This window comes from Manis pentadactyla, chromosome 7, assembly GCF_030020395.1.
Source record: "Manis pentadactyla isolate mManPen7 chromosome 7, mManPen7.hap1, whole genome shotgun sequence".
Taxonomy (NCBI): Eukaryota; Metazoa; Chordata; class Mammalia; order Pholidota; family Manidae; genus Manis; species Manis pentadactyla.
Genome location: NC_080025.1, coordinates 109600299 through 109621354, shown reverse-complemented (window position 1 = coordinate 109621354; position 21056 = coordinate 109600299). Strand labels below are relative to the sequence as shown.

Here is a 21056-nt window from a genome sequence, read left to right as displayed (position 1 = left end):
TTTCTAAAATTCATGCACTAATAAGCTTTTATCTTACTTGCTGGCTTAGAAGTTTTTTACACCATTGACTTCTTTATTTTCATGACTCTTTCAACACCGCGAAATCCAATTTCATAGCATACCCTTCATAGTCTTCCTCCTCTCTAATTACCTTTCATCATTATTGCTTGTGGCATATTTTTCTTTGCCTTTCATTTAAATGAAGATGTTCTTCAAGCTAGTGATTTTTAATGCAAATCAGTGCCATCCTGGCTAACAAGATAAATAGAGGCACTAACTTGAGCTGAGTTTTGAGATAGGCTTTTACTGTGGTTCAAGAGAAGTTGTATGAAAATCATTTATATAAGAAGAGTTATTCAGCATGCTAATTCCAATTTATTCAATGATTTTGTACATACTACTTAATCTTTCTTTTGGTTATGGTTTCTCTATATTCCAAATGAGTATATATACTTCTTTTTACCTTACTGAAATGTTAGGACATTTCCAAGCTGTTTGCAAATTGTTTTTTAAAGCCTCTGAGGATGTTACGTAAGCACCAATAAATGAAAATATTATTGTAGCCATAGCTTGCAAATATTTTTTTAATCTCTAATGTCATTATATGACCTTATAATTTGGCAATGCTCACTGTTGTAAAGTGAACTTCTAGTTTTAAATTTTGAGACATTTACTTTTAAGTATTTCTTTCATTTTATATTTGTTTTGATTCACATCAGATACTAACAAACATACAAATCCTCTCTGAGCAAAGAATATCCTGGCCTGTGATTGTGAATCATTTTAATTATGGTTATTAAAAACTAACACATCCTAACTAAAGTAAATCACTAAAATAATGTGCAATACTATCTCTTCTCTACTGTCAAAACCCTAATCATTAGCTAGATATGTTTCCAGGCCTGCATACATAAATACATATTCCCCAAAATATATATTTTTGTTGTTAAGAAATATCTCCTTGTTGAACTCTTGAAGGAGAAAACATGTATCATAGTTTATACTCTCACAGATAGAAGGAGCTTAGGACCTCACCAGTGAAGGAAGAATAGCATCATTGTTAGCAGTTTTGGCTCTGCAGCTACATGGCCTGGATTTGAATTCAGTCTCTGCTACTTAACACTTGTGTGAATTTGGGCAAGTTACTTAATGAAACTACACTCAACTTTCCAGCTGGAGAGTTAATAATACATACACTGTAAAATTATTTATATTAAATAAGAATATATATATGCATATGTATATATATATATGCATAAAATAGTAGGTTGTATGTTTAACACATATTAAAAACTCACTAAATATTAGCTACTACTACTATTATTCACTCCAGTTCTTAACTCCTACACGAGTCTATGCCATTCAAGTCACATGTGGCCATATCATAAGGGAGAGCCCACCAGCTTATGCATAACTGTGGATAGTCACTTATATTTAGGGGATCCAATTCTCTTTAGGGAATCCCTTTGGTACAGTTTTCATCACCACACTCAGCACTAGCATGCTGTGCTTCCACACGTCAGCACTATTAATTATTTTACACCAGATACTTGAGCAGAGAATGAATAGAGTTAGAGAGGAAAGCTTATAGGAAGAAGAGAATATTCCCCTATATTCCTCTAGGAAATGTATTATAGCAGCCAAAAAAAAGCAAAAAAGCAAGATTGTATCAGTTGATTTCAGGCAAATTTTGGTTACTACTGGAATTTGTATGTTCCTGGTTGAAATAAAAGGAACAGTGAACATATATTAAATGCTAAACATGTTTACGAGTCTAAAATAGGTTTCTTTTCTTCATGATTCATTCTACTTAGCAATTATTCAATATTGACTCATTAGGGACCATATTAATGTTCAACACAATACATCTTTGCTTTTCAAGAGAAGTTAAATTATTGCACGCCATAATTTTAAAAACATAATTTAAAAAACAAATCAAGTTCTTTCTAGAAAAAAATAAGGATTAAAAACACAGAGTTCTATAACTCTCACTATTGAAATGTGAATCCAATAAGCAAAAATGTGTATGTTTCCTACCACTTAAGAGTTAAACAATCTCTGTAAATCTTTTTTTTTTTCCTTTTATGTCTCCTTTAATATACTTGCCACTCCTAAAGGGGAGTTTTATTTCACTTTTGTTTGGGCAAAACCAAAAAATGTAATATAAGAGTGAAGATAAATTATCTGTATTATATCCCTGTATTCTTGCCTGTCTCTGTTGCTCTATGGGCTTACCATTCTCCTATAGTAGTGCATGCTTTTATAAAGTCATGAATCATAATGAGTTGTTTTTTGTTAACCACTATAGTCTTTCCAGTCGATTCCACATAGTAATACCAATAAACATTTACTTTTGGCTTAGAATAGAGGAAATGTGTGGACTTTTTTCTAAAATAGCAAATAATACTTCTATTTGCAGAATATTAACAAAACATTATTAAATACTTTCTTTTCATCAGGATATAATTCTTCTATTTAAATTTCACCAATATGCAGTTTTTCGTTATTGTTTAAAGAGAATTGAATAAGTGCCAGGTTATATGTGTTCCTTTCAAATAAAAAAATTAAATAAAATCTGTGAAAGGCTTACAGAATGAAAGATATTCATCCACATACAGAAAAAGCTGACCTACTCATCACCAGATTCCCTACTATAGAAGCCACCAAAATGAAAGGGAATTTATACCAGACTCAAAATAAAAGTATACTATTGAACATAGTCATCAGAGCACAATTTGAATTTATGCTCTTTTTATATTTTGCATCTATGCTTGAATCATTGTGTCACTAGTTTAAAACCATTTTTAAGTGATTAACAAGAGAAGGAAAACAAAGGTAAACCATTACTCTCAGTATCCATAAATTTTGACAAAGAAACACAATACTCAATGTATCTCTCTCTCTTTTGGCTTTTCCTTGATGTTCTTCCACCTTGCAGCAACTTCTTGATGTTTTATGTACTTAATTTTGTCACTAAATAAAGGAGCAGAGGGTTAATCAGATGTTTCTTCATTCTCTGTCTAGAAGTCCAGGTATAGACTTCATATATGTTTTAGTTCTAAAGAAATTCCCTGAAGCAACTGGAACTCAAGCTTTCCTTCCAGGGATGTCCATGAGTCCTCACATTGCTTTCTCTAAGACGGAAGCTGAATGAGCCAACAGTTGTATTGATTCTGATGGCTCATTGGTCATGCATCTTTGTAATCCTTCTCTGGGAAAACAACATAGATCATTTTGAATCCAGGTGAAGCACTATAAATTCTAGGCAAGTCTACCTGACCCTGCTATAATCACACCTGGATTTGCTGGAATTTCTCTGAACCCTTCTAGCAATAGTCTGTATCAACCAGTTTACAAAAATTTACATAACATTATCTTTAAAACTTTTTAAAGTAGTCAAAAATGTTATATGTAGTCTTCCCAAGGCCTTATATTCTGCAAGGTACCTAGTATGTCTGCCCATAACAGATGCTTAAAAATACTCTTTCACGCACTGATTGAATCCCTCCTTTTGCCTGGTGTTTGTATCTCTCGTTGTTGAATTTGTACATCTTTTAAGCTGTGCCTCATAAAACATGTGATGCCTTGCTTAATATGGCAGGACAGCCAAATATTATATGATGGAACCACGGGAATTCAATTTAAGCCAGTCCCACAAAAACATCATAGTCTTTGATTAATCTTCAGAAAAAAGAATCTAGTGCTTCTTCATGTGTAAAGCTGAATATCCAAAAAGTAGGCTTCTTGAAAAATCCACATGGGTTTATCCATGGGAGAATTAGATAATTAAACTAAGATGAGAATGCTGGAAAATACAGCAATATTTATCAACAAACATTTTCTCAGTAGCTAAAATGTGCTGCAGTGGAAAAGATACAGAAAAATTCAATGAAGTAGTCTCTGCAAATCAGTAGATCAAGAACATGTAATGCTAGTTTTCCTATGTGTCTGTCTTGTCCCTCTAACTGCTTTTTTCTAGTGAAGGGAAGCTTCTATGATATTTAAGAAATGCTATGATTATTGAATTGACTTTTATGTCTTACTATAGGATCCCTCAGAAAATTAATTGCATTGGCAAAGGGAGAATTTAGTCCAAGCAATAAATGACTAATGATATATTTTGTTTAACCAGTTTCAATCTACAAAGGAAAGAGGAAATCCTCACTGAACACTACTGTGAGTACTGAAACTAAATTCTGTAGGTAACAACCACCTATATTGTCTTTAGACAGTGGAGGCCCATTCAAAGGCTATTCCCCCTAGATCAATTTTTATCTCCCCTCATGCTAACTTTTATCATCTGTCCTTAAGTCAACCAGTTGTGTCCAGCATATATATCTCTATGCTTCTCTTTTTGCCCTTCTCCAATCCATCTTTAAAGAAAAAAAAATCAGAATACATCACAACCTTGATTAAGCTAAGCACACCTCTACAACAGCAACAAAGCATGGCTTTTCAGTGCATTTAGAATAAAATTCAAATTCCTTACAGCCTATGGGCAATTTTATGATCTGGCCCTGCCTATATTTCTGGCATCATTTCAGCCTTACTAATGCCATTGTATAATTCTATTGGCCTTCCTTCTGCCCTTGATCATACTCAGCTTTTTCTACCTGCAGGCCTTTTCACTTGCTTTTTGAGGTGCTTGGAAAACTTGACCCAGATCTCACTTTTGTAAGAAATCTGTTTCTCAATCTATAGCCTTCCTATTCCCCAGGCCAGTCCTCTTTCACACTACCTGTGTTACTGTCTCCACAGAAGACAGCAGTATTTGAAATTCAATTAGTGTTTATTTTTGGCTTCTTACCTTTAGAATAAGTCTCCCTGATCTATTCTCTCCCTAGAACCCAGAATAAGTCTCCCTGATCTATTCTCTCTCTGGTACAGAACAGGTGCTCAGGGTATTTTGGCTAAATAAAGAAGGGTTAAGAGCAGAAGCACCAAGAATTTCGCAGCTCTCAATCACCTAGGTCCCAAAGAAAAGAACACAGGGCTGAATTTAAAACAAGGATAAAGAAGGAAAAGTTTATTTCTCCTGGGGACCTGAAGAGGTTGCTGGCCGTGCTGTTATTATTTGTCCCCTGCACACTGAAAAAAAAAAAAAGTCAGTGAAAAATCTAATGTAGTGGGATAATTATGCAAATAGATAAAACACAGTAAATATATAAATCCAATGATAGTTTCAATTTCTACTTTTTGATGTAAAAGGAAGAATCCCTAGGGATAACAGGGATTTTAGTTTAACATTTTAAAAATGTATATGAGCATGTATATGTTATTTTAATTACATGCAAATTATAATACACATTAATGTATCATAAAATTTAACCTCCAACTAGGAATAACCCACCTTCAAATATGCACACTTAATGGAAGCTTAACAAGTGTGTCGGTAACCTTTAGTATTAAATTACTTGCCCTATATTGTCCTGCCTTTATGAATTCACTTCTCTTGTTCTTGATAAGACAACTGAGTCTTTGGATACATTTCTTCCTCTCTGTCCTGGACAAGCTTCTTTGTTATGCCCTCACAGCCAGACCATCTCCATCTCTTTGCCTGTGACTTAAACCATGCAACCTCACTGGCTTCCTAAAACCTCTCATCTGATCTAGCCATTGAGATTCTTCTCCTTTAAATGACTCCTCACTTTAATCTTCAGGGTAGCTGAGTAATCAATGGTACAAGTAAAGCCCATTTCCTTTTCATTTTTTCCTATGCATGAGGATTTTTTAGTTTCCTTGTTCAAGTTGGCAAGGAAAGTACTTTTATTTTGGTGTCACATTTTCATCTTTGGTTTAATTTAGAAAAAATTTCACTCCTGCAAACATATCTTGCATATTTATGAACATGTGCAGGTTAAACGGCCATCTTTTCTCTATATATAATACCATAATGGAGTCAAACTGTATTTTCAAGAAAATAGAAATCTTCCACAGAGCATATTTACACAACTCTAAACATCTTGAAAAATATGTAGTGTAAATGAAGCTGTTTCTGTTCAGATTTTAGCCTTTTTGCAAAAAGTTTGTTTTTAGTAGTTGGAGAGATTCTAAATTGAACCAATGGAAGTTCATCATTCAGGTTTGCCATAAAAAAAACAACTCCAATGACCTTTCCATGTTCTATCACAAACGAGAGTTATGGATTGACAGATGGTCCTACACTGAATACTGCAAAAAATATATATATACGAGATTTTTTGTATATATTTACAATATAGAGAATTGGTTTGTTTAAGAAACATTCAAACAACCCTACAAAATAAAGGCTCTGGCTTTTCATCTGAAACTATTTTTAAAAGGGAAAAATTGAGTCATTGATATAACTTAACAGTGATATGCTAGAATTAATCATATGGATTTATTCTCAATACAAAATAAAGTAAACAGTCACACATCATTGTTTGTTCCAAATAGTGCTTTACCCAAATGCTAATCAAAATACTAGGAACAATTGCTATATTTTATATAAGGCGAGTGTTCCCTCAAAGGAGCACTTTATAAAGTAATGGACTAAAATAGTCACATCATCATTTTAAGGTTAAATAATGCTAACATTTATTATTATTGTTGTAATTGTTAATGATCATTACTATTATTATTCTTACAACCATAATAATGGTTGTTTCTTTTTACCCTTCAGAAAACACTATTAAAAATGATCCACACAAAAGAAACTAGTATACATCAAAAATTTTAAGATCTCTTCATTAGGATGCCATTGTGGGAGAAAGTGAGAGAGAGATTAGGAAAAAAAAGAAGGCAAAAAACAGAGAAGTGTGAAAAGAGAAAAATATTATTAAGTGCTATTAAAAATTTGAATACAAATATAGAAAGAAAAAATCATGTATGTGTCAAGAAAAAGGAGAGAGGCTACTTTCAGCTGATGGGTAAAAGGCATAAGGAACATATAATCCTAGCACCTTTTCTTTCTACAACCATTGTTTTTTCTAGGATTAAAGCTCAGAAGCCTGGAGCTTGTCATGTCCAACATCAAAAAGACATTATTTATCCCAAAGATGTGCATGCTACTATAATTTCATGCAATTCTGAAGTTCCTAACAATGATATCAACAATAGGTTCTAAAGTATGTCACTTCTCAGCCTAATCAGGCAGCACTCTTCCCATGTACCAGGCCTAAAATCCTACCATTCTTTTTAGTTAAGCAACCTTGATTAAAAAAAGCAAAAGCCTTTAAACAAGAATAGAAATGGTGGTATATGATGTGATAGACAAGAACCAGGAGAAATAAGAGCAAAGTCTGGGGGGAGGAGACACAGGAGGCCAGCCATACTTCAACAAGATGACAGGGTACTCAGAAGACACTGAGAAGGAGCGTTTGCTGCGAAAAAGAACAGTATCTCTAAGGAGGAGGCCATAGTCAAGTTTTACCTATTTTATGTTTTTACCAACAGAGTAGTTCTGTAGGACAAGTAGGAAGTATATAGGAAAATGAGACAGAGTTCAGAAGTGATACTCTTACTTTCCATAATATTCACACATGAACCTTTCCCTCCAAAAGTTTCTTACACTGTCCATTTCCTCTAACTTGCAGATAATAACAATGTAAAGTTGTTTGATCTTTACATATAATCATATTTTGAGCTTTACATATAATAATTTATTCATCAAGTAGTTACTAAACACCTGAATATCTACTCCATGCCAGATACTGAAGATAAAAAGATGACTACAGTGTGGTCTTTGTCCTTACAGGGTTTAAAAATCTAGTGTGGAGACTAAGAAGAAAGGTAACAGTAATAATGCAGCCTATTACATGAGAGGTGAGTGCAGGGTCCATGGGAGCAGGAAAGAGTCATCCACTCACACTAGGGAACCAATGAAGAGTTCCTGGAGAAGACCATGCATGAGCAGTTTCTTAAAGAATCAGTAAAAATTATTCTGGTAGAAAAACAGGGATAGGGGCTCTAGATAGTAGGCACCCGATGCACTTGAAAAGTGTAAGTATTTGTGCTTTATTATGTAAAAGTGTCAATGTTTGAGATAAGAAGAACAATTAGCTGTGAGGCTGAATTAGGAAAGAATTTTTAGTTAACAAGCAAATCTGGCCTTTATCCCTACAGATACTGGAAATCACTGTAAATTTTTTTAAATCAATTTTGAGGTATAACTGATGTATAATGAAGTATACTCTTTTGAGTTTGGACAGATACATAAAGTTGCATAAATACCACTATAGAAAAGTTCAGAACATTTCTATCACTGCACCAAATTTCCTCAAGTCCCTTTGTAATGTATCTCTCCCTACCAACCCAGCCCCCAGCAACCATTCATCTACTCATTGTCTCTACAGATGAGTTGGATTTGCAGGTGTGGAACAAATAGTTGTTTCCAGTTTCGTGCTGGCTGTGAACAGAGCTGCTATAAAAATATCTAGAAGTGGACAGGAGAAACCAAGATGGCGGTGTGAGTAGAGCAGTGGAAATCTCCTCCCAAAACCATATATATTTTTGGAAATACAACAAATACAACTAATCCTAAAAGAGAGACAAGAAGATACAGCACAACAGCCAGACTACATCCACACCCGCGAGAACCCAGCACCTTGTGAAAGGGGTAAGATACAAGCCGCGGCCCGGCGGGACCCTAGCGCCCCTCACTCCAGCTCCCAGTGGGAGGAGAGAAATCGGAGCGGGGAGGGAGAGGGAGCCCAGGACTGCTGAACACCCAGCCCCAGCCACCTGCACCAGAGCGCAGACACACAGTGCGTGCATGGGGTGCTGGAAACTAGGGAAACAGGATAGTAAGGCCTGTGAGCAAGTCCCGCAGCCGGCACACCCGGGACAAAGAAAAGCAAGTGCTTTTTGAAAGTCTTAAAGGGACAGGGACCCCACAGCTGGACAGAAGTGCCCCAGGACACTTAGCCCAGCAGCTGGGAATCTCAGGAACTCTGGGCGCCCGAACCCCCGCAGCGCAGCTCGGAGGCCCTTCACTGCGATAAACAGCCTCCCGCCTGTTCCCCCTCCAATGCAGCTCCGCCATATTGGAGAAGCAGCCTGAGGCAGGCCACGCCCACAGCAACTGCAGAGCTAAATCAACTCCATAGCCGCCGGGCAAGAATCAGAGGCCCCGTCTGCACGCAGCTGCCCAGCACAAGCCGCTAGTGGCCACTGTTCTCCCAGGAGAGGAAGGCTACAAACTGGAAAGAAGGGACTTTCTCTTACCCAACACACACATCAGCTCCCCACAAATATATCTATCACCATGAAAAGGCAGAATTAATACAGACCAAGATCACAGATGCAAAACCTGAGAAGGAGATAGACCTAACCAGTCTTCCTGAAAAAGAATTAAAAATAAAGCTTATGACCATGTTGATGTAGCTGCAGAGAATATGCAAGAGCTAAGGGATGATGTTCAGAAGGAGATTACAGAAATGAAACAATCTCTGGAAGGATTTATAAACAGAATGGATAAGATGCAAGAGGCCATTGATGGAATAGAAACCAGAGAACAGGACCACATAGAAGCTGATGCAGAGAGAGATAAAAGGATCTCCAGGAATGAAACAATATTAAGAGAACTGTGTGACCAATCCAAAAGGAACAATATCCGCATTATAGGGGTACCAGAAGAAGAAGAGAGAGAGAAAGGGACAGAAAGTGTATTTGAAGAAATAATTGCTGAAAACTTCCCCAAACTAGGGGAGGAAATAATCGATCAGACCATGGAAGTGTACAGAACTCCCAACAGAAAGGACCCAAGGAGGACAACACCAGGACACATAATAATTAAAATGGCAAAGAAAAAGGACAAGGACAGAGTTTTAAAGGCAGCTAGAGAGAGGAAAAAGGTCACTTACAAAGGAAAACCCATCAGGCTATCATCAGACTTCTCAACAGATACCCCACAGGCCAGAAGAGAATGGCATGATATATTTAATGCAAAGAAACAGAAGGGCCATGAACCAAGGATACTGTATCCAGCCCGATTATCATTTAAATATGAAGGAGGGATTAAACAATTCCCAGACAAGCAAAAGTTGAGGGAATTTGCCTCCCACAAACCACCTCTACAGGGTATTTTAGAGGGATTGCTCTAGATGGGAGCACTCCTAAGACTAAATAGATGTCACCAGAGAAAATAAAATCACAGCAAAGAAAGCAAACCAACCAAATACTAACTAAAGGCAAAAAATAAAATCAACTACCCACAAAAGCAGTTAAAGGAAGCACAAAAGAGCACAGAATATAACAACCAACATACAAAGAACGGAGGAGGAGGAATAAGAAGGGAGAAAAATAAAGAATGACCAGACAGTGTTTAAAATAGCTCAATAAGCAAGTTAAGTTAGACAGTAAGATACTAAAGAAGCTAACCTTGAACCTTTGGCAACCATGAATCTAAAGCCTGCAATGGCAATAAGTACCTATCTTTCAATAATCACCCTAAATGTAAATGAACTGAATGCACCAATCAAAAGACACAGAATAACAGAATGGATAAAAAAGCAAGACCCATCTCAATGCTGCTTACAAGAGACTCACCTCAAACCCAAAGACTATAGGAACAAAGAAAGATTGAAGGAACAAAACAGCAGCAGAATCATAGAACCTAAGAATGGACTAACAGTTACCAAAGGGAAAGGGACTGGGAGAAAGGGAGGGAAGGGAGGGATAAGGGTGGGGAAAAAGAAAGCGGACATTACGATTAGCGTGTATAGTGTTGGGGGGGGCACGGGGAGGGCTGCGCAACACAGAGAAGACAAGTAGTGATTCTACAGCATCTTACTACGCTGATGGACAGTACTGTAATGGGGTATGTGGGCGGGATTTGGTGAAGGTGGGAACCTAGTAAACATAATATTCACGTAATTGTAGATTAATGACAAGAAAATTAATTAATTAATTAATTTAAAATGTATCTAGAAGTGGAGTGTTTGGTGCATATGGTAGGTTTATGTTAACATTTTAAGAAACTGCAAAAGTTTTCCAAAGTGGCCATATAACTGTACATTGCGATAAGAACTCCAGTTGCTCTACCTCATCACTAAAGGTTGCTATTATCTATTTTCTAATTGGAATGTAGTGTTATGTGCCTGCAATTTTCACTAACATTTCCCTGATGACTAATGATGTTGAGCATCTATTCATGTGCTTTTGTCTATTTATATATCTTCTTTGTTCAGATATTTTAACCAGTTTTTGTTGTTTTGGGGAGGAGGTGGTGTTTGACTTATTATTGAGTTGTAAGAGTGCTGCATATATTCTGGACTTAAGTCCCTTGTCGGATATATTACTGTGTATATTCTCTTCAATTCTACATCTTGAGTTTCATTTTATTAATGGTGTCTTTCGAAGAATGAAACTTTTAATTTTGATAACATCCAGTTCATCCTGTTTTTTCTTTATACTTCATGTTTGTAGGCCCTACTCAAGAAATCTTAGACATGAAAGAGTTAATATAACCCTAGGACAAAATTCTAAGTTCATATTTTTGTCTGTTGCATGTGCATGTGAACAGTCCTCCTCTTTCCTGACTGGAATAGAAAAGAATGCCTTCATTCTTTTACAACCCTTAAGCCATTTAATTTGCTCTAGTAACACATAACAATGTGTAACACAGCAGGTATGATTAGGGCTACCACTTGGTTAAGCTTATAGTTAAGTCTATGGTCATTATCCAACACCCTTTTGACCTCTGCAGGATCCAGACTGATGTATTAAATAGAAATACAATAGGTAATACCACCCCTGCATCCTTAAGATTCTTAAAAAAGGCACAAATTTCTGCTAACCCTTCCCCCACACACATATAAGCAGGGTGAGATAATTGTGTTTTATTTCTCTCTTAGCACATAAAAGGAGGACGGCCTTCCCCACTATAATTGATATTTCTCAATAGGTGAAGGGCTCAAAGTAGGACCTATTCTAATAATTATGTCAGTCCCATCTATATAATTCAGAAACCAGGGGAATAACCATTGGCTGGGTATATGGACCCAACAGGCCTACTGCAAACTAGATTTTGGCCAGGACTCCATTTATTACGTCCATAAGTTCCTATTCTAATGTGAGTCAATGATGCCTCTTCCAGTCTTTAGATATCAATATCAACTTAAAGTCTGTGTCTAATAATCCTCAAAATATCTGGGTATTCCTCTTTCTCCAGTGTACATTTTCCCAAGTAAACAGTTATGGGTCCTTTTGGGGAGGGACTGGAGGCATTACAAAATATATTTGCCATAGTTCTACAGGGTTGTCCCTCTTGTGGACACTGCCACCTCACAGTCAAATGTTTCTGGGTATAAGAACTGTCGCGGACAAGTGGGAAAAGGATCTGGCTTTTTGTTGGGAAACCCCCCTCAACCCATCTATTCTTGCTATGTTTTGAGTTATTAGTATTTAACAACAGTATTTAGAAGACCCTTCTTAGCTGCCTACCTGCTTTGCCCCTAGGGATGCAAACTTTGGAAGTTTGGGTCATTATTTTTTTACTTATTTTCTGATCCAGTCTCTTTATCCTTTTATTCTACAATCTGATTGGCTGTATTTTAAGTTTGTTGAGATTTTTCCATGTGTCTCTGAAATGCTTCTATTTTTTTAATACATTTGCTCTCCCATCTTTAGATTTTTTTTTTCCAAATCCATTGACTGACTCTTTCTCTGTCATATTTATTATGCTACTAAACCTGTGCAACAATTTTTCTAAATTTTCAAATATATTTTCAGGTCTAAAATTCCTTTTTTGCTCTTCTTGTATTTTCCATTGATTGTCTACAACTATCTTTTCTTTCATTAATTAATCATACTTACAATAGCTACTTTAAAGTTCTTGTTTGAAAAGTCAAAAATATGGGTTACTCAGCGGTTCACCTCTCCTGAAAAGGTCATATTTTCCTGGTTCTTAGTATTTCAAGTAAAAATGGATTTCCAGATGACCATCACACAATTTATGTTGTGGAGACTTGAGATTTTATTATATTATTCTTACATGTATATATTATGTTGAAGAATGTTGATGTTTTTGTTTTAGCAGAAAATGAAGGCAATTAATATGGTTAGAAACAAACTCTTAACTCTGTTTCACCTGCAGTAAATGGCAACTAAAATCTCAAGTAAGTTCTCTTTCAGATCACTGAGGCTATCCTTACATGTGCTATCCAGACCAGCCAGAGATTTGAGCAGTTTACACACTATTATTGGTACCAATACTTCTGACAAAGAAACACAATGCTCAATGTTACTCTCTCCCCTTCGGCCTTATCTTGACATTCTTCCACCTTGCAGCAACTGTAGACATTAATGTACTTACATTGTCACTAATTAAGGAGCAGAGTGTTAATCAGATGTTTCTTCATTCTCTGTCTAGAAGTCCAGGTATAGACTTCATATATGTTTTAGTTTTAAAGAATTTCTCAAAAGCAACTGGGACTCAAACTTTCCTTCCAGGAATGTCTATAAGAGTCCTCACACTGCTTTCCCTAAGATGTAAGCTATAGGAGTTAGCAGTTTTATTGATTCTGATGGCTCACTGGGCATGAATCTTTGTCATCGTTCCTGGAAAGAACAAAGTGGATCCTTTGGAATCCAGTTAGTGCTACAATTACTAGGGAAGTCTTCCTGACTTTCTTATAATCACCCTGAGCCTCCCTTGAATTTCTCTCAACCTCAACCCTTCTAGCAACATTTTGTATCAACAAATTTACAAAATCATAGGTACTATTATCTTTTATAACTTTGTAACTATGAGTTTACACACATACCTGGGGCTTCCATTTTCTGGCTCTCTCCTTTCTGGGACAACTCATCACTTTCCTTTAGCTGTAGCTGCCATAGACTCTGCCTTCTATTCTTCTGGTCATAAATCCAAAATATTTCCCAGGAAGTTTCAGCTGCTCTACACCAAGATATGAACTTCGTCCTCAGGCTAAAAGCACAAAAACAAGGAACTTAGCTATTCATAACTACATCCTCCCTTGCCTTTCTCCATTATAGAAGAAAAGAGTTTAATAATCAATTTTATAGTCAATCTACAGTTACAGATAACCAAGTGACACTTTATACAAGATATACCTGCACGAATGCTTGATAGGATTTCTAGTGAATATTTTGCTTTGTTGCAGCCTTTTATTCCCTCCTCCATGTTTCCTTTCTGGATAATGGATGTGATGCCAGGAGAAGCAGCAGCCATTGCATGAGTAGGTAGCAACAAGCATTAGGACAAAGCCAGTAAGATAAATATGCTGGAGTAGAAAGGCAGATGGAACTTGGATCATTATGACTAGAGGGTCTGCAAAATCCGGGTTGACTATCTCTGGACATATTATTTGGAATGTGGGGAAAATTCTGCCCCATTTTTTTCAGCCATTTGTCACATTTCCTGTTAATTACAAACATTCCTACATACAAGGAAATTGATACAGTGAATATAAAGAAAACAACTCAAGAAAGAGGTTCAAGCTGGAGACAGGTCAACAGGGTTGACATAGCAGTTGAAGCCCTGCGTTGAATGAGATCACCAAGTGTGGTTATAAAGGGGAAACAGCTGAGACTCCAGTGTCGGACACCACTGGCGCTGAAGAGGAACTGGCAGAGAGAAGGAGCAGCTGGAAACAGTCATACAACCAGAAAGAGAAAGAATGAAAAAGACAAAATGATTACCTAGAAACCAAAAAAAGAAAAAGTAGGTGTCAGCATTCAAATGCTACAAAATAAAGCTAACCAAGCATAGAAAAGTGTCCATTAGGTTCGGTAATTATCAAGATAGAGCATTTTAGTGGAACAGGAATCAGGTTCTAATAACGCTGGCTGTGGATAATCAGTTTCTCAGCCACAGACTGGACTGCAACGATCATCCCAAGTCTGCCTTTCACAGCAGGCTCTGCTTGTCCCAGCGTGGATTATGAAAAGGAATGTGGATGGATCATTGCTCCAAATGGAAATACAATTCAAAGTGCAGTCTCTATTGATAGAGGGGCCATTCTTAATATCAAAGGCAGCATATTTTATATTCCTTAAAAATGAAAATAACAGCTTAAGTTTAGAATGACCTACTGAATGGGCAGACCCTTTCACTTTGAAAAACAGTAAGGTTCTAAGATTCAGTATCTTTGCCTGGTTCTCTGCAGCTGTGACACGGGCCTTGAGAATGCTTTGAAGATGACAGGCTTGGGTTAGTGATATAGGTGCAGGAAGGCAGAAGAGGAGGGAATAAAATGGATAAATGAAATACAGTGAAGAAAGAAACTTAGTAATCAATAATATGAAAATATCAGCACAGGAAGATTTAAAGACAAATTCTATAGGAAAAGTTATAAAAAGGAACTACAGATGTAAAGGGTGACTAAAAGGGAAATAGACCAACTTTCAATGTCTAACTTAGCACTGAGAGGTCTTCAGACCGGTAGGAAACATTCTTTTTTCTTTTAATTGCTATTGAATTGGTAAGGACTTGAAAAGCCATGTGAGAATTTAAAAGTCTTCCTTCCTTCCTTCCTTTCTTTCTTCCTTCCTTCCTTCCTTCCTCCCTCCCTTCCTCCCTCCATCCCTCCCTTCCTGTTTTCCTTTCTTTTTGAGAATTCTTTTAATCTAAAGATGATGTACGGAAAAGCTGCAAAGCAATTAGTAAAAATGAAAAGATGGTTTTGAACAATTAAAATTGTTTCACTAGCTTTTCATTGTTAAATGTTGTCGCTGATTAATGCCAGACTGAGACACTGACTATGTCTCTCAAATAGCACATATATTAAGAAATGAATCCAAGAAAAAAGCAACACAGAGAAGCCACAGAATAAGCTTGTTAACATGACAAGAGTAAAGGCTCAAACTGAAAGTGTGTATCTTTATTTTGAGCACTTCACTGGGCACTTTACACCACAAAACTATGCGGAGTTACATGCATTCTTTACATTTTCCAAAAACATTCCTCACCAATGTATACATAGCACAGCTGAAGAGGACTAGCCAAATAATTTGTTGGGCCCAGTGCAAAATGAAAATGTAGGGCCTTTGTTTAAAGAAGTGGAAAAAAAGTGCCCTTAAAAGTGCTAAAATATAATTTTCCCCTTCTGCAGTCTCTTTTAGCTTGTTCTGGTGTTTATTATTTGTTCTTCAACATAATCCTAACTTTTTTTAAAAAATTGAAACTTAAATTGAATGTATTTGCCACTCACCTTATATTACGCAACATCATTTTAAATAAAAATCTGAGAGGATTTAACTTCTATACAACATGAAATTACGCAATTTGTATGCCTTCCTTGTATATGTATTTCATTCTCACCAGAACAACAAAAACAGTCCACAAAGCTCAATTAACTAGTTTTATTTTACTTTTTAAAATTAATTTTTAATTGTGGTAAAATAACAAATTCAACCATCTTAACCATTTTTAAGTGTGCAATTCAGCGATGTCAGTCGCATTCAAATCGTACAACCATCACCATCTTTTTCTCACTTTTTGATTTCCACATATTTTACCAACACTCTACCTTTTGCTGATTTACATGTAAGGAAGAACTGAAAGGAAAAGGAACTAGAAGCCCTCTTTTTTCTCTTCATTTCTTTATTTTCAGTGTACGTGGATGGCTAAGGCAAGGAAGCAACCCAGGCATGAAAGGGTATGAAAAGTTCCTTGGCTGTTGGTGTGTTTTAGAATGCCATCATTGCCTTCTTTTTGTATTAGAAACAAGCCTTGGTTCACCAGGAGAGTGGGGCCACTAGATGTGGCCAGTTCCCATTCCCTAACCTTTACTCAGTCATAGTTTTAACACCTTACTTCCTAGTGGCTTTGAGCACTGCTCCCAAGGATTATGAAATTCTGCACCATATGCAAATGAGGTAACAAAAAGCAGCAAACATGCATATTGTGCATATTCTGTATATCTCCTCCTCTGCTCTGTCTTCCCGCTGGGTTTCACTTATAAAAGGTGGTAAAAGATACTGTTAAGAATTTGAGATGGCAACAGTCAAGCGTTTAAGCACAAAGCTGTCTTGAGAGCTGGGCCCTAAGTGACTGCACAGGATGCATGTCCAGTGCTGCAAACACGGTGCAATTGGGCCTGAAGGAGTTAAAAACTGGCCTCCATCTCCTTGTGGGCCACTAAGAACAAGGTAAGGGTAACCAGATTGACAGGGCAACATTGTCTATTCTGACCCTGGTGTTTAGAGAGAGAAACAGTCCAAAGACAAAACACAGAGAGGAACTGAAAGTTACCACAAAACCCTTAATCAACACTCCCTTTTACATTTGTAAAAATAACCTCAGCTCTGCGCACAGGCTCTAATATTTTGCTTACAGCCTGAGAGGTAAGACAGAAGAATTGCCCCAGCAAGTGCTCTCAGTAGCGTCATGCCTGGAACTGTGCTGACCCTCCTCAGACCCTGGCTGCCGCCCAGATGCCCGCAGTTACCTGTCACCTGCTCCGCCTCCCACTCCCTCTCTCCCCAGCATAAAAAGAGCCTGAAACCAAGCCTGAGTTCAGGTAGCAGTCCTCCCAGCTCCCAAGCGGCCAGCTGGCTGAGTAGACCTTTCTCTACCCCACACTGCCTGTGTACTGGCTGAGTCCGAAGGGGGGCCAAGAGTGTCTGGCCCCAAAGGGGGCCTCACACTCAGGGCACATTCTCACCCTTTACCTCACCTGCCACGTAAGTACCAATTTCAGGCGGGCCGCTGTTCCGCTGTTACATTGACTAAACAAGGAAGCAATTAGACTGAGGGGGCTCTAATGCCGGGCAAAAAGGTAAAGACCGAAAATCTTTGCCTGAAAATGCGTCCAAGTTACGAAGGCTACGCAATCAAAACGCTAAGAAACAACCAATCACAAACGGGGACGGACGTCTTACGTGGTAGCCATGCAAACAGCTGCCTTCCTCTTGCACTTTCTCTGCGGGCTTCCAACAGCCTTGTTTGGTGCTGCGCAATCCTCATCTAGTTTTTCCTCACATAAACTCTTAAGAATGTTAATGTGTTTCAGCTGATCTTTTAATACCCCTTATGGACTGGAGAGATGACTGACGAGCCAAACTCCCGCCGCTCACTAGGGCTGCGGTGCGGACTAGAGGCCAGGCATCCTGATCCCTCGCTAGGTGCTCTGTTCACAACCTCTACACTCTGAGAAGAGCTGTGAGACTGCAGAGGGAGAGACTACATTTGTCTGTCCTTTGGGTGCGCTTTCTGTGTCATCTCACAGACAGCAAAAAGCCAGTGAATTAAAACATGTGGAATATGTTAGTGCAGGAGAGCTAAAGGAAGGGGATGATCGGGTCAGGAAGGGTGACTCAGTGAAGTCTCCCTGCAGGACAGAGGCTTTGAGGAAGGATTTGAAGTGAATATTAAGTAGAGGCAAAGCCCATGTGGAGAAAAAAAAAATGTTCTAAGAAAGCAAATGAGAAGGAGTCTTGGAAGGTTATGATTTGCATGCCTGAAGATGCCATGTTCAGCATAGGTTTCTTATTCAAACTTACAACCAATCTGCTTAAAGCTATTTCCTCCTACACCCTTTAGCTGGTTAAATCAGTGGCCCTTTTCCATACACCTTTGTTCTAACAGCCAAACAAACCACAGATGCCATTAACACAAGGAGATATATATGGCATGTTTCTAAGCTCATGCTTCTGTTTGTTTGGTTAGCCTTTAATAAAACAAATAAATATACACCAAAATAAATCACTGAAAATACTTACATAGATGATATATAAATTAGAAAAAAAATTAAATATTCTGAGGATACATACCTAATTTTCTCACTGAGGCTATGTTAAAATATTAGTTACTACTGAGCCTAACTTACTACCACTCCGCTAGAATAAAACACCCTATTTTAACTCATCAAATATCTTCTTGGTTGTTGAATGTTTCTTACACTTGGCTTTTCTACAGAAACTATAATCAAGTTTGCATCTAAAGCCATTTCACTGTCTTTCATTTGAGGGCACTCTTTCAAGCAGAGAAAATTGTCTATTAACTAATGAAAAACATACTCTCAACGTTCTCAGAATTTCTCATCATCTGAACATAAGTGTCGCATCTCAATCACCTTGAAAGAAGGCATAGAATATCAACATAAGCAGCAGGAAACCCCTGTGATTATGTTTTCCCTAGGTGAAAGGACTATTGTAGCCACTTTACTACCAAGTCTGTTTCTCCCATTTTCTTCTGATATTTTCTAAAAATACTGATTTCATTTGCTACCTCAACTATATGATATTAGAAACACAAAACACCATATTTTTAAAACCCTGAGAATAGAAAATAAACTGATGAAGTGATTTCTTCACCCAATGACCTGTTTCATAATGAGAATTTACTTAGGTAGATACAGGTGAGATACAGCAGTAGAGAGACCAGTGGTGAGGTGACGGTGCTCAATATCAGCTCCTTGATGATATTGTCTGTCCTATTAATTCCCTTTTTCCCAGAACCTAACACACTACCTGGCAAATCATAAAATGAATTCATGTCAGTTTTGCTATTTTAGTCAAAGAGCTTTACATTCTTCAGTGTTTGATTCTGGAAGTGGAATGTTGAAAGTGATTAGGTAAATTAATCCAAAGTTTAAGGCAGATAAAGAGTTCATTCTCTGTCTTGCTGGCAGTGTGAATTTAAGCATGACATTGTTTTTAGCAGCTCTGTTTTTAAGAAAGCAAATAAACAGACTATAGAAGAGCTGAAATATACAAATTCTTCACCTGAGCTACTCAAGCAGGTAGCCAGATGATCCATTTGTCACCTGCATATATAGGAAAGTAAGTGGGTTGCCAGAAGCAAAACTGCCCCCTCCACCCAGCTATGCCCCATTTTTTGCATACTTAGTGACACAGGTTGTGTCTCTCAATAAGCTTATAATCACATAAGTATAAATAACATGGTCTCCCTCAGGCATCCTGTGAACAATAAAGAGAAGTTCCAGGAATAATACTACTAAAACTCAATGAACTATATATTAATACAGTATTAAAGTTGTTGCCTTGCAATTTTGTGATAGGGTAGAGGTTCACTGAAAATTCTTAAAAAGGAAAGATGTTCGTTACCCCAGGAAATCTCTGTTATCTTCCTCTAAGCATTGAGCTTTATTTAAATAAGTGAAGGCAGTTTTATAAAAATCTTATGATAAAGAGACATAATCTTCTACCTCCAAATGGGGAAAAATTAAATGAAACAAAATTTGTTGAAAATGACCCACTGATAATTTTAGCTAACATTACAATACACTCAGCTCCAGAGTAGAGAGTTACTATGTCTAGAGCAATGTTTTGCAAAATGTGTCTACATATCATCTTCAAAATGCACACTCCTATGTTCCAAACAGATCTATCAAATCAGAACCTTTGGAAGTGGGGAGATCTGCATATTTGATGAGGTTCCCAAGAGGTACTTCTGCATACTGAAGTTTAAGAACTACTAGTTTCAAGTTTACTGGTTAGTTTTCAAATAGCACTTCAGGATTTCATGGTGAAACAGTGAATTACATGCCCACCTGAAATGTATAAATGCAAACACATTTGAGCGTCATCTACACAGGAGCTTGTCTTCATTAGGTTCCTTTTTATTATAAAATGACATCAATTCCCACAGTTGCCCAGTTCATTATCAGAGCATTTGGATATGTTTTTAATGACATTTCAAAAATCTATACTTTCAAATCATTTCAAAGAATATATGACACTGAATTTCTGTTATACTAATGTGGATAAAATGAGAGTTCCTGTGGCCAGGATTCTCACCTGGCCCTGGTTGACTAGCTCATTGCACACCTGTGGGCAACACATGGCTGTTGACTCTATATAAAGAGCTCTGCCCAGTGCTATGGGCCTGACACCGTGGCAGGGCTGCAAGACTGCAGGAGAGCAGAGCAGAGGCTGGAGTGGTGGCAACACAGAGGACAGAAGGGCCCAAAGACAGAGACCGGCTTGCTGCATGCAGACTCGCTCTGAGTGAACGGGATTTTAGTGACTGACCTGCCACCTGGAAATAAAGCTGGGTATAACCCTTTCACCCCAAAGAGTGTTTTGCTGTCATTTTCTTTGGTCACACAGAATCCATAGCGAACTTGACCAGGACTGAAACCCATTGGCAAGACAACTACTCATAT

At 37.5% G+C, this 21056-nt stretch overlaps 1 long non-coding RNA gene across 1 annotated transcript; it reads right to left on the bottom strand.

Annotated features, from left to right (window-relative positions):
• Nucleotides 1-1873: 1873 nt before the first annotated feature.
• Nucleotides 1874-17722, bottom strand: LOC118918563 (uncharacterized). Its single transcript, XR_005027186.2, has 3 exons — nucleotides 17604-17722; nucleotides 13728-13891; nucleotides 1874-6171 (listed from the first exon to the last, which is right to left on the bottom strand). It is a non-coding gene; the product is annotated as an uncharacterized LOC118918563 (long non-coding RNA).
• Nucleotides 17723-21056: the final 3334 nt, after the last annotated feature.